Below are 12,551 nucleotides of genomic sequence, written 5' to 3'. Positions count from 1 at the left end.
CGCACAGTTTTAAGTGGGTCATGCCTATGCATGCAAATGCCACTTCTACCATGTAAGTGGTGGGATTTTAGTAGACATGTGCGCTGAAACCATTTCCAGTTTTCCCAATTTGTTCCTAGTTCACCCAAGTAAGAGATAGTACTTCCAAACCCCCCCTAATTTAATAGCATCCCGTTTCCGCCGATCTAGCTATTTTTCTTTATTATATTACTTACACGTCTTCCATAGCAGAATTAAAGACACGTGGCAGGGGACCCTGGCACGTGCCTATATGAGTTAAGCATTTATGCGCAAATTTAAAGTGGAAATCTAGGAATGCCCATCCCCTGCCTGGACCACTCCCATGCCTCACCCCTTTTTTTGGAACATTTCATTTGTGCGTGTAGCGGGAGCTATATGCATTCGTGGGCAGTTTTAAAATGATGGTCATGACTAAAAATGAAATTTTAGACTCATGAATCGTGGCAGTGGATTTTAATTGTGGATCATGATCATTAATCCACTCAGTAAATGAATTAAGATGTGCCCGAGCATCTCCCCAAAGAATAAAAACATCTTCTATGTATCATTTCCAAAGAAGTAGACTGGAGGAGAAAGGGCCATCTATGATCCAGTAAGTCTCAAAATCTGCCATATATAAATTGGCCACATCTGGAGCCATAGTGGCCTCCATGTCTGTACCACATATTTGTTGAAAAAAGCAAATGTCAAATGCAAATAAATTCTTAGTAAGCGCAACTTCTGTTAGTCTACCTAGAAACTGAGTAGGAATCCAATGGGGACACTCCCTCAAATCTAGAGCCTGTTCTATAATTTGCAGAATGCGATTTTGAGGGATGTTAAAGCATAAAGCCTCCACATCAAGCGTAATCACGTAAGTGATGTCAGCGAGGCAGGTAAAATCATTCAACTGGTTAATCAGAAATTGATAATCTCTAACATACGAAGAAATCAAAAGAACCATCGGAGCGAGAAATTTGACCACAAACTGGGAGAGCGGTTCTAACAGGGAGCCTCCACCAGAAACTATAGGTCTTCCCAGAGGATTGTCCAATCATTTGTGAATTTTTGGTAGTAAATAAAAAAGCTTGGTAAGCAGATGACTGGATAACAAAAATGAGGCTTCCCTCTTAGTTAGAAAACCTGCTGAGAGACCATCTTCCACTTCTGTTTTAATAGTTAGCTTTGGAGACTGATTAGGATCTCCAGGTAAAGGATGATAAATAAGTGCTATCTGATAACTATCGGTGAACCTCGGTAAGGTGTATCTGGCAGTCCATCCTCACTATTTTGCCGCCTTTGTCTGCTAGTTTGATCACCACCTCCTCACGTGTTTCTAGTTTGTGAAGTGCCTGTAGTTCATCTTTAGATAAATTAAAGTCCTTCCATCAAGATTTAGCATAAGAACGCTGGATATCTCATATTACCAGAGAGTGAAAGGTTTTAATGACTGGATCAACTGGGCCAAAATATTATTTGTCAGAGAGTTCAAGTATTTCTTATATGGTTTTTTTGTCACACTGTTTTGTTTTTCTTGGTAAAATAGAAAAGTTAAAATTGTATCTTGAGAATCTTTTATTGCAGAAGTTTATCCTTGGACCAACATCCCCTCACAGGACGCCTTCCTACTTTTTTCTCTGCTTTCTCTCCCTACTACCAGGAGACTGACTGGGTGAGTCACACTTAGCCCAACAGGAATGAGGGCTTTTCAAAGTTGCCCTCTCAAGGGAATATAGTGAGTCCCTACCTACCATCACATCCCCGCCCTCAGCCTAGGACACAAGCACGAGGGACTCCACCCTGAGGCATCTTACAAGAGGAATCCTAAATGAGCCTAGACTGTCAGGAAACTGTGCAAGGAATAACTATGTATTAATCCCAAGAATATCCTGCAAAATGGCACCAGTCTTTCAAATCATCTCATACTAAAGGAGGGGCCGAATGCAACTGAATGTTTTTCTTATCAAGTGTTCAATACATGCGTATGCATTTTCCTCTTTTGTGACTTTGGAAGTTTTGAACTTTTAAGCTTGTAAGCTTTTTCTTTTTGTTGTTTTTGCAATTGAGAGTTAACCTAAGTTGTCACTAACAGGAAATCATTACTAGGAAAGATATTTCATATAATGAATGACCAATATTTAATTGTTGAAAAAACGTTAATTACATTGACTATACCATAGCTTTCTCTAGTGTAGTATATAAATTGGATGTAAGCTATCTTTACTTTAAAATTACTGTTTTGTATTCTTTTATTTGAATGATTGGGTCATAAAGACTCAATTTTGAAAGTTTAATTAAAGTAGACACATTATCTAGGAAAGTCTTATTAGACCTTTCACAGATGGATAACTGCTTTTTCTTTTTATCTGTTTCACTCAATTAGTCGATCGCAACTGTATTAATCAGCCGATCACAGACCCGCCCTCTATTTTCTTCTGTAAGCTTAAATAGAGTAGGAGGCCACAAGCACTACACACTTTCATAAAAGTAGCTTTAGCAATTGTCAGTTCAAGGAAAATACTTTTCTTTAAATAAGATTATCTGATGTCCATCCTAGTGTAGTAATCTGCTGCATGGTCTATTTGTAGATTTTTGCAGTACCTTTAGGAAATAAGTATAACTTCAACATTTCCCTGTTTTAACTGCCTGAATAGCTATTTACCACAGCCCCCTTTTCCACCTCTAAATGGGTGAATCAATCCCCTTTGTTTCCAAAATGTACATTTTGCCAGTTGCTGCAGTGACAAATATTCTAGGCAGGGGTAACCATTTGAAGTCTGACTGCAAAACACTCGGAAAAGAGGTATTAATACAAACCATGCTCTGAATTTATAACTGTTCTCTAACCCAGGAGACAGACAAGAAAATTAGAGAGAGTGTTAAGGGTTTCATTGCAAAGTTATCTTGACCTTCAAAAAGGGACTGCTCCATGAAAGGAATTTAATTAAACTGCAACTTGGATAGCTCTGTACACTTTTGCACAGATTAGATAGAAACAGCATTTAGGAGTGGGGGGTTCCACTGTTGTTTGCACACGTATTCATATTATAAATAGGCTCAGGTTAATCTATTAGAATTAAAATGAGTTTTTGTGTTATATTCTACTAGAATATAATAAGGATGTGCTTTTGTTTGAAATGAAACAAGAAATTTTAACAACATTTCTTGTTTCATTTTGTTTGGAAAGTAAAACGAAAGAAAAACAAATGAAATTTTTAGTTCTTTTTCTTCACTAAGCAGCCACCAATCTTAGGTCTCCTGCCCAATTTAAAATTATGTGCTTGATGTATAAATATCTATACGACAGGGGATGAAGTACTTACAGTGGTTGGTAGAGCGTTATAGACCAAGGAGTTGCCTTTGCTCAGCATCAGAGATTTTATTTAGAATTCCAACAGTAAAGGAGGTGTCAAGGAGTGCAGTTAGGAAGCGTCTCTTTTCCATTGTGGGACTCGAACAGTGGAATTCAGCACCAAAAGAGTCACAAATGGAGTTATCTGCTCTTTCGGAAAAAAGGCGAAAATGTGGCTCTTTCCATGAAAGTTCAGAATATGGTGTATTTTTTAGATTTTTATTCATTTTATTACTGCTGTTATAGTGTGGTTTTATTTTGACTGTATGATTTTTGTATGCAGATTTATTTATATGTACCCTGATTTTAATGTATGGGGTTTCTGGAATTGTTGTACACCGCACCAACTAGGTTTTTCCTGAGTGAGCAGTTCATGATTAAATAAATAAACATTCAAAGATCCCCGGGCCTGCCCCCAAACTTTACCACTCTAAAGCAAACCCCAGTCACTTTTGCCCTGCTGGGCTGGCATTTTAAAATGACCCTGAGAACATCACCATTTCATTGTATGGATTGCCAACAAAATGTCAGTATAACAAAATGGCACCAGTGCCCTTTTGAAATACTAATCTGACTGGGTAGGAGTGCATGGGAATTGTTCCTGCCCCATTTAGTCTTTAAAGACCAATGATGAGGTAAGAAACATCTTGAGGAGGTGTGGGTTGTCCTGGGGACTTTGAATTTTTCATTAAATAGGCCACAGTGAGTTACAATACAATCACATAATGGAAGTTATGAGAGAGCCCTATATTTTCATGCTATGCCTATGCAATTTTAGTGCTCTAGCTAAATGCGTGAATCTATCAATCTGCTAGAGGTTTGATATTTCTATTTTATACGTATTTAAGTAACAAGCAGACAGATTTCAGGCAATTTTACTTGCACTTTAGAATTTCAAGGCAAATTTCTTTTATTACTTTTGATAAAAAGAAGTACCTTGAATCAAACTACTTGACCTTATGAAAGTCATTCAGCACAGGTAACCACTTGATTCAAAACTATCCAATTTTAACACCATGGCTTCACTGATATTACCCTAAAATGGCTCTAAAGCTAAAAACGTCTTATAAGTAGAAAAGAATTTGTGCTTGTTAGGTGCTGACTACAAACTGTGCATGCTCACTCTTTCTGCTGGAGTTCTGCAGATCTTAAATGTATGTTCTGGTCTGTGACTGTAAATGATATTACCTGACAATGAATCTGATGAATTCATGTATGTTAATGGTATATTTCTTCCATATGCAGATGTAATCTACTTATGTGACCAACTCTTCGGTTTGTCACTAGATGGCCCTAGGTCCTATACCATCTGGACTAGTAATATCATGGGATGTCTATTCTCTTTCAGTCTCTCCACTGAGCTGACTGTGATTGGATCTCCCTGGGACATAGGTGGAGTTAGAGGTAGATAGTGTGTAGGTTTCAGTTTTGAGTTGGATTTTGAGAAGTAAGGAGTGTTTTTTCATTTCTCCCTGCTGAGTTGGGCCAACTAACCCAGTTTGGTGTTTTTTTACATTCAGAGGAAGTACACACCCTATCTAAGAGGGTCTGGCCCCTTTTTTTTGTAGAGAATGAAAGTTTCTTGTAGATTTTGGCCAAATTTTGCAATGTTTTCTTATTCTGGGGGTCACCCTGTGCTTTGGAAAGGAGCAAATCCTCCAATCCTGAGAGCAGTGGCTGGAAACATAGAAACATAGAAATGACGGCAGAAGAAGACCAAACGGCCCATCCAGTCTGCCCAGCAAGCCATGCACTTTTTTTTCCCCCCACATACTTGTTACTCTTGGCTTTTAGTACCTTTTAGTTCCATTTCCCCTCCACCCCACCATTAATGCAGAGAGCATTGCTGGAACTGCATCCAAGTGAATATCCAGCTTAATTGAGCAACCTGTGAGCAACCATTCTGATTCCTAGAGGAAACAAGACCAGTGATAATATTACCCAGTGAGAGACTTTTTGGATACAAACTTCTGGATTTTTCCCCTTTTTGTTAGTGTGGAGGTTTTTCCCCACCCCTCTGCACATCCTGGTGAAGGAGGTAGAGAGCTGTGAGCTGAATTGGAATACCTGGACTCTCTCCCTGAAAGGTCCATCAAGGTTGTGATACCTAGTCTTGGGAGATTCCCAATCAGATCGCCATCCCAAAGGGACCAGGATACAGGCTGTGGGCTTCAGACTGAACTGTGGACCCAGGTGGGATCTTTTTGTTGCGTGGGGCCCCTATTAAGATTCTCCCTCTACCGGGCTGTTGCACAGGTAAGTAGGCAGTGGTAAGCTCCCTTCCAGGAGCTGGAGAGATGGACACCAGCACCCCAGCAGACACACTGTGTACATAGTTCAACTGTACAGTTTCATTTGTTGAATATTTGTGCGACAGTGATTGACCTTTTGGAAATAAACAGTAAATATGATTTGAACACAGAGTCTGAATCCAGTAGGGATGTGCAATTGTAGGTTCGAAAATCTGGCCCTGTATGTGTGAGAGAGAGCATGTGTAGGTATGATTAAACGCCTGTGCGTATAAGAGAAAGAGAGAGAGCATGTGTGTAATTGTGTGATTGAGATCCTACAAAAGTGAAAGAGAGAGAACATGTGTATATATGCAGGCTCTGCACAACCAGGTGTGCACACCATGCATTTACACAGAGCGGCACAGCTGGGGGGGGGGGGGGGGGGTGAGGATAGGAGGAGAGGCCACGGGGCCACCAGTTGAGCTTAACTTGCCGGTGGTCAAACATGAGGAAAGGCCATGGCAGTTTCCCCTTTTAGCAGCGCATGTGTGCTCACAACTTTCTAGCTCCCACCTCCCCCTTTGCAGGAAGGCAGGTGGGGTTGAAGGAAAGAGTAGTCCATGGGGCCATGGTGGAGCTCATCCCACCACAGCCTGAACTTAAGGGAGCCACGGCCCAAAGTAAAGAGGAGGATGGAGGGGACTGCGGTGGAGCCCATCCCACCACAGCCCAGAGAGATGAAACAGTGTGTGTGTGTGTTTGTGTGTGTGAGAACCTGTGTAAATGTGTCTGTGTGAGAGTTTGCGTGTGTATCTGTGTCAGAGCTTATATTCATGTGTATATGAGTGTATATGGGGGAAAATCAGGTAACATAATGAATATAAACATATAAGGTTCCAAACGGAATCTTATTATTGAGGAATGAGGAGAATTGTTTACTGTTCTTGGTCATCTATTCTTTCACCTCCCGAGGTCTTATCTACCAAAAATGTCTCTAAATGGAGTGGGTCAGAGAAACTATATCGTTTTCCCTGAAAGATTATATAACACACACAAGGGTATTTAAGGAAATAATTTGCCCCAAGGGCCAATAATCTATCTTTCAGGGAAAGGAATTGTCTCCTTCTAGCCTGACTGGCTCTGGAGTCATCGGGAAACATCTGTACCTTCTGCCCACAAAAAGATACCTCTCTAAACTGAAAATAACTCCTAAAAATCTTTTCTTTATCTGATTCAAGTTGAAAGGAAACAAACAACGTGTTTCTATTCTTAATTACATCTATGGATTCTTCAAGAAATGTGGTTATCCCATAGTAGTTATTCCATCTACGTTTTCACCCTGATTAACATCTCTCCTTACCCTCTTTTTAGTGAAATGAAAAGCTTTTGATACCACTGGTAGATCTTCTTCCTTATATAATAAAATTTCCCTCAGATATTTTTTAAACATTTCCATCAGCGATAATAATCTTGTTTGGGGAAAATTAACCACTCGAAGATTTTTTATAATTATCAAATTTTCAATGTTTTCTATTTCTTTATGAATTATTAGATTATCCTTAATGTGTGTTACTTCTGTAGTCTGTATCGTCTGAACTTTAGATGTCAATACCTCTAGATCTTGCTTAATATTTGTATATTTCTTTACTTGATCTATCAATATTCTATTATTATTAACAGTAGTCGTTAGAGATGCATTCATTTGAGAAACATTTAAGTCTAATTTTGACATTTTCCATAAATCTACTAGAGTGACCTTATTAGGAGGTTGATAGGCCTTAACTTTTGCTATTCACCCCTCCACTTCCCAATTCATCTCCCATAACAGACACCTGATTAGTAGGGATGTGAATCATTTTTTGACGATTTAAAATATCGTCCGATATATTTTAAATCGTCAAAAATCATTAGAGGCAATATTTAATAGGAATTCCCCCGATTTATCGTCAAAAATCGTAAATCGGGGGAAGGGGGAGGGGAAGGGGGAGGGCAGGAAAACCGGCACACTAAAACAACCCTAAAACCCACCCCGACCCTTTAAAATAAATCACCCACCCTCCCGAACCCCCCCAAAATGCCTTAAATTACCTGGGGTCCAGTGGGGGGGGGTCCCGGTGTGATCTTTTACTCTCGGGCCTCCGGTGCATTGTAGAAATGGCGCCGGCGCTACCTTTGCCCTGTCATATGACAGGGCAAAGGTAGCGCCGGTGCCATTTTGTTTTTTGTCCCCCGATGTCAGGAGCGTAGGAGATCACTCCCGGACCCCCGCTGGTCCCCCAGGGACTTTTGACCAGCTTGGGGGGGCCTCCTGACCCCCACAAGACTTGCCAAAAGTCCAGCGGGGGTCCGGGAATGACCTCCTGCACTCGAATCATTTTGCCGTACAAAATGGCGCTGGCCATACGGCAAAACGATTCGAGTGCCCATATGACATAGTGAGGGCAAAGGTAGCGCCGGCGCCATTTTGCTACCTTTGCCCTCACTATGTCATACGGGCGAAGGTAAAGGTAGCGCCGGCGCCATTTTGGTTCCTGGCTCCCGACGTCACGCGTGCAGGAGATCGCCCCTGGACCCCCGCTGGACCCCCAGGGACTTTTGGCCAGCTTGGGGGGGGCCTCCTGACCCCCACAAGACTTGCCAAAAGTCCAGCGGGGATCCGGGAGCGACCTTCTGCACACGGGCCGTATTGCCAATCTTCAAAATGGCGCCAGCGCTACCTTTGCCCTCACTATGTCATACGGGCGACCGTTGCCCGTATGACATAGTGAGGGCAAAGGTAGCGCCGGCGCCATTTTGCTACCTTTGCCCTCACTATGTCATATGGGTGACCATCGCCCGTATGACATAGTGAGGGCAAAGGTAGCGCCAGCGCCATTTTGCTACCTTTGCCCTCACTATGTCATATGGGCAACCGTCGCCCATATGACATAGTGAGGGCAAAGGTAGCGCCGGCACCATTTTGAAGATTGGCAATACGGCCCGCGTGCAGGAGGTCACTCCCGGACCCCCGCTGGACTTTTGGCAAGTCTTGTGGGGGTCAGGAGGCCCCCCCCAAGCTGGCCAAAAGTCCCTGGGAGTCCAGCGGGGGTCCGGGGGCGATCTCCTGCACGCGTGACGTCGGGAGCCAGGAACCAAAATGGCGCTGGCGCTACCTTTGCCCTGTCACATGATAAGGGCAAAGGGCCACCGGCGCCATTTCTCAACGCAGCCGTGGCCAGAGAGAGAAGGAGATCGTGTCAGGACCCCCCCACTGGACCCCAGGTAATTTAAAACATTTTGGGGGGGTTCGGGAGGGTGGGGGATTTGTTTTAAAGGTTCGGGGTGGGTTTTAGGGTTTTTTTGGTGTGCCGGTTTTCCCGCCCTCCCCCGATTTACGATTTTTAACGATTTTTTAAAAAAACAAAACACGACGATAAGATTTCCCTCCCCCCCCCCCGGCCAAAATCAATCGTTAAGACGATCGATCACACGATTCACACCTCTATTAGCTATTGATAAAGTGTCTTGTACCTGATTCTCAACTATTGGAAATGACGTCAATGGTTGGGAAGGTGACGACGGCCCTTCACCGGGACTCAGGGAAGCTGCCAAAGATGCCCCCACACTGTCCTCATTAGGCGATTACACCATCCCTTGTACATGATTGTCCATTGGACCTCTATACACTACTGGTGGGGATAGAATTATTTTAGCTTTCCTCTTTCTCCCCATCTGTTCCGTAGAGAAAGAGAGAGACTCAAAAAACTTCTATCACAATTGGTCCAGTCTACCAGTCTCGCCAGTCTAAGCCGGTCAAAGCCGCGCGCCCCTTCGGAGCGCACTGCTTAGGCTGTGCACCTGCGGTGTGCCGCACTGCTGCAAGTTTTAAAACAGCAGCCTGTCACCTCTCTCTGACGTCAGTCGGCTCACCTCCGATCTGCTTCAGCTGGATGGGCAGGAACTGCAGATATTGTCACAAGCTGTGCAGGCTCTAGGTAAGCTGGATGGCCCTCCTTTCCTCATCCTACTGCTTCCCCCAGCAGGACATTTTTTAATCCTTATTAGTTTCAATTATTGGGTGTAATTTGATGTTTCTACTGTTTCAAAATATTTTATTGTTTTTTGGGGAAATATTAGAACATATTTTAATTATTGGATTTTTATATTCATCAGATGTTTTGAAATATTTTATTCGTGTTTGGGAAATTTTGGATATTCTATTTGTTAACTGGTTTGAAATATTTACTATTCTATTTGTTAACTGGTTTGAAATAATCATACTATTATGATTGATGTTTTATATTCCTTGACAAGCAGGAGCCCGTGAGCAGTCAGCTGTCAGCAGCCGTCGCTGGTTAGGAAAACAGCCACTGAATTTTTCGGCATCTGTTTTCCTAATTGGCGCACAGCCACAGGTTTGGGAAATGGAAGCTTGTTAACTGAGCGTCCATTTCCCGAACCTGTCTGCTGGCACTATTTTTTTAACTTTTTTTTTTCTTCAACTTTTTTAAAGTTTTCCTTCCTCCTACTTAATATTGCAACAATTAGGCAGGCGTTAATTTCTGAGTGCAAAATTGCATTTTAGACGCAATTTTTTTTTTTTTTTTTTTGCATTTCGGGTGATTAACTAATAGCACTCATCAACATGCATTTGCAAGTGATGAGCGCTATTAGTTTCGACACGTTGGACACGCCTACACAACCTGTGTCCAACTGCGGGTTAAACAGTGTACTCGGCTGAGCGCATTGTATTGCATTGGCCCCTTTGTGAGAGAGTAAGAGCTTGTGTGTGCTTGAGAGAGAGGAGAAAGTTGTAAGCAACCCCTCCTCCCTTCTCCTCCTAATTCACAACAATCTAAGGGTACCTGGAAATTGAACCTTTCCAGGTATGGAGAGCAGAGCATTTTTTTTTATCCTTATTTTTAATTATTGGGTTTATGTGTCTGCTATTTTGAAATATTTTATTGGTGTCCAGAAACTTTTGATATGAGTATTTAATTACTGGATATTCCATTCATCAGCTGTTTTGAAATAATCTGTTCTTTTTATTAGTATGGTTTTGCTGCTATTGATTTTATATTTCTTGATTTATATTATGAGGACTGGCAATGTTTCTCTTTTTCCTTTGTTGCACTGCATACAGAGTCTCTGGGTTATTGCGGTTTCCAGTTCAGTTTTGGTCTGTATGTTTCTATTTATGGTCTCTCTATTCTTTGTTAGGTTAGGGTCGGCACATGTGACTGAGATGAGGTATTCTGCTAGTGTGTAGTTTCTGTGTAGGGCTCTATAGCAGCTTGTTCCATTTTCCTAATAGGATGTTTATTGGAGTTTTAAGGTCCAGTGTAATATTTTCAGTGTTGCCTTTTCTTAGGTAAGGTAGTTACTGTTTGAGTGCTGGAAGTTGGTGCTGTTCTGGTATGGGAGGTTTACTATTTATGTAATTTCTGTTTAGAAAGTGTACTTATCTTTCTCTTGTGTCATTCTTAACAATAGAAGTAACACTGGGCCTTTTTTTTTTTCCACCATGGTTTGTAATGAGCAGTGTGTCACACATATGAGCACAGTCCGTCAGATGTGTCATGATTGGAAAAAGGTTGAGAACCACTGCTTTAGTAGATAGCAGTAGATAAGGACAAATTGACTCACTGCTCTAGCTAAGGATATCGCTCAATTCTCAATAGCACAAGCTTGACAGCCTGCAGGAGATTACACAATATACAAGTCAGTTTTGTCATTGCTCCTTTTTGGTCTCCATTCTGGATAACGAAGTATATAAATTTCTACATCTATACTGACACCCAGACTTCCAATTACCTTTATTCAACTTTTACCCACCCCTGCAAAAAATAATAGACTATTGTTGCCTGTAGTGGTTTCTACTGCTAAATAATTATTTATGGCTTGAGTTTGGCTAACTGCATTAGAGGCAACGTTATTCAGTGAAGGTATACAGCAAACTCCAGTAGTAAAACTGCCTCACTACATATACTTAGAAACTTAGATTTAAAAAAAACTTTTATATATACTTTTTTTTTAACCACTGTTCCAATCTCACAAGTTTCAGTGAATCTCTGTCAAGCACAGGTCACTACAACTTGCAGGTCAGTGGCTGGCAGCAACAGCCCATTTTCCAGATCTTGATAGCAATATATTTAGTGCATGCTGTTCCTACCTGAGCTGTCTAACATATTGCCTTTATGTAGCTCTCAGGGATTTTCTCTTCCAAAAAGTCAAATCTAACAAATACCTTGCAGCGTATCAGTATTATAACATAATGCACATATCAATACAAAGCAAAGAAAATCTCAAGGCTAGTTAATCAATTAAAACTTATTAAGCTTCTTGACTTTCAGAGGACGGCAATCAATGTTGTGTGGTTTTCAGCTGAGCTTTTCCATCTGACCCTGTTTTTGTTTGCCCAATACTCACTGACCTCTAATTGTGAGGTGAGAGTGAATTAAGTAAACACTGATGATACACAGAATGACTTGCAATGTAGGGAAGCTTTGTGGCAATAGGCCTTTTTTTTTTTTTTTTTTTTTGCAGTGCATTCACTTATGTGTAAAATAAAAATTTGGGGGAATGTTTTACATTTTTGTAACTGTGGTAATTATTCCTGCCTAGGGACTGGAGTACTGCCAGGCCGGAAGACTGCCACGTGCCCATTGCAGCAAAGTGAACGAACAGCTGGACATAGAAGAGGTCACAAAAGAAGAATCCTCGGAGAAAAAATGAAAAAGGAAGAACAATTAATTCAAGATGATCGTTCCAGGGGGCAATTTTCAAACAATGTGGGTACTTGCAAAGTAGGAGAACTTTAACCTCTACATTTTTCACCAGTTCTCAAAGGGAAAATACATGTGGACTTTCCCTTTGAGCTTTGCCTAGGGAAAGGCACCTTCAGAAATCTGCGCCTGTCTTTTTTTTTTTTTTTACAGATACATTTTTCCCCTTCCCACCAATGCACGTAGTTTTGAAAAAAGCAGAAC

At 41.4% G+C, this 12,551-nt stretch overlaps 1 long non-coding RNA gene across 2 annotated transcripts in view; it reads right to left on the bottom strand.

The window, feature by feature from the left end:
* The window catches only part of LOC115090954, a 290,656-nt gene that overhangs the window by 182,422 nt on the left and 95,683 nt on the right, over positions 1-12,551 (bottom strand). The window lies entirely within an intron of this gene.

Source organism: Rhinatrema bivittatum, chromosome 4, assembly GCF_901001135.1.
Source record: "Rhinatrema bivittatum chromosome 4, aRhiBiv1.1, whole genome shotgun sequence".
NCBI classification, from domain to species: Eukaryota; Metazoa; Chordata; class Amphibia; order Gymnophiona; family Rhinatrematidae; genus Rhinatrema; species Rhinatrema bivittatum.
Note: the sequence above shows the minus strand (reverse complement) of the source record. Positions and strands in the feature narration are given on the sequence as shown.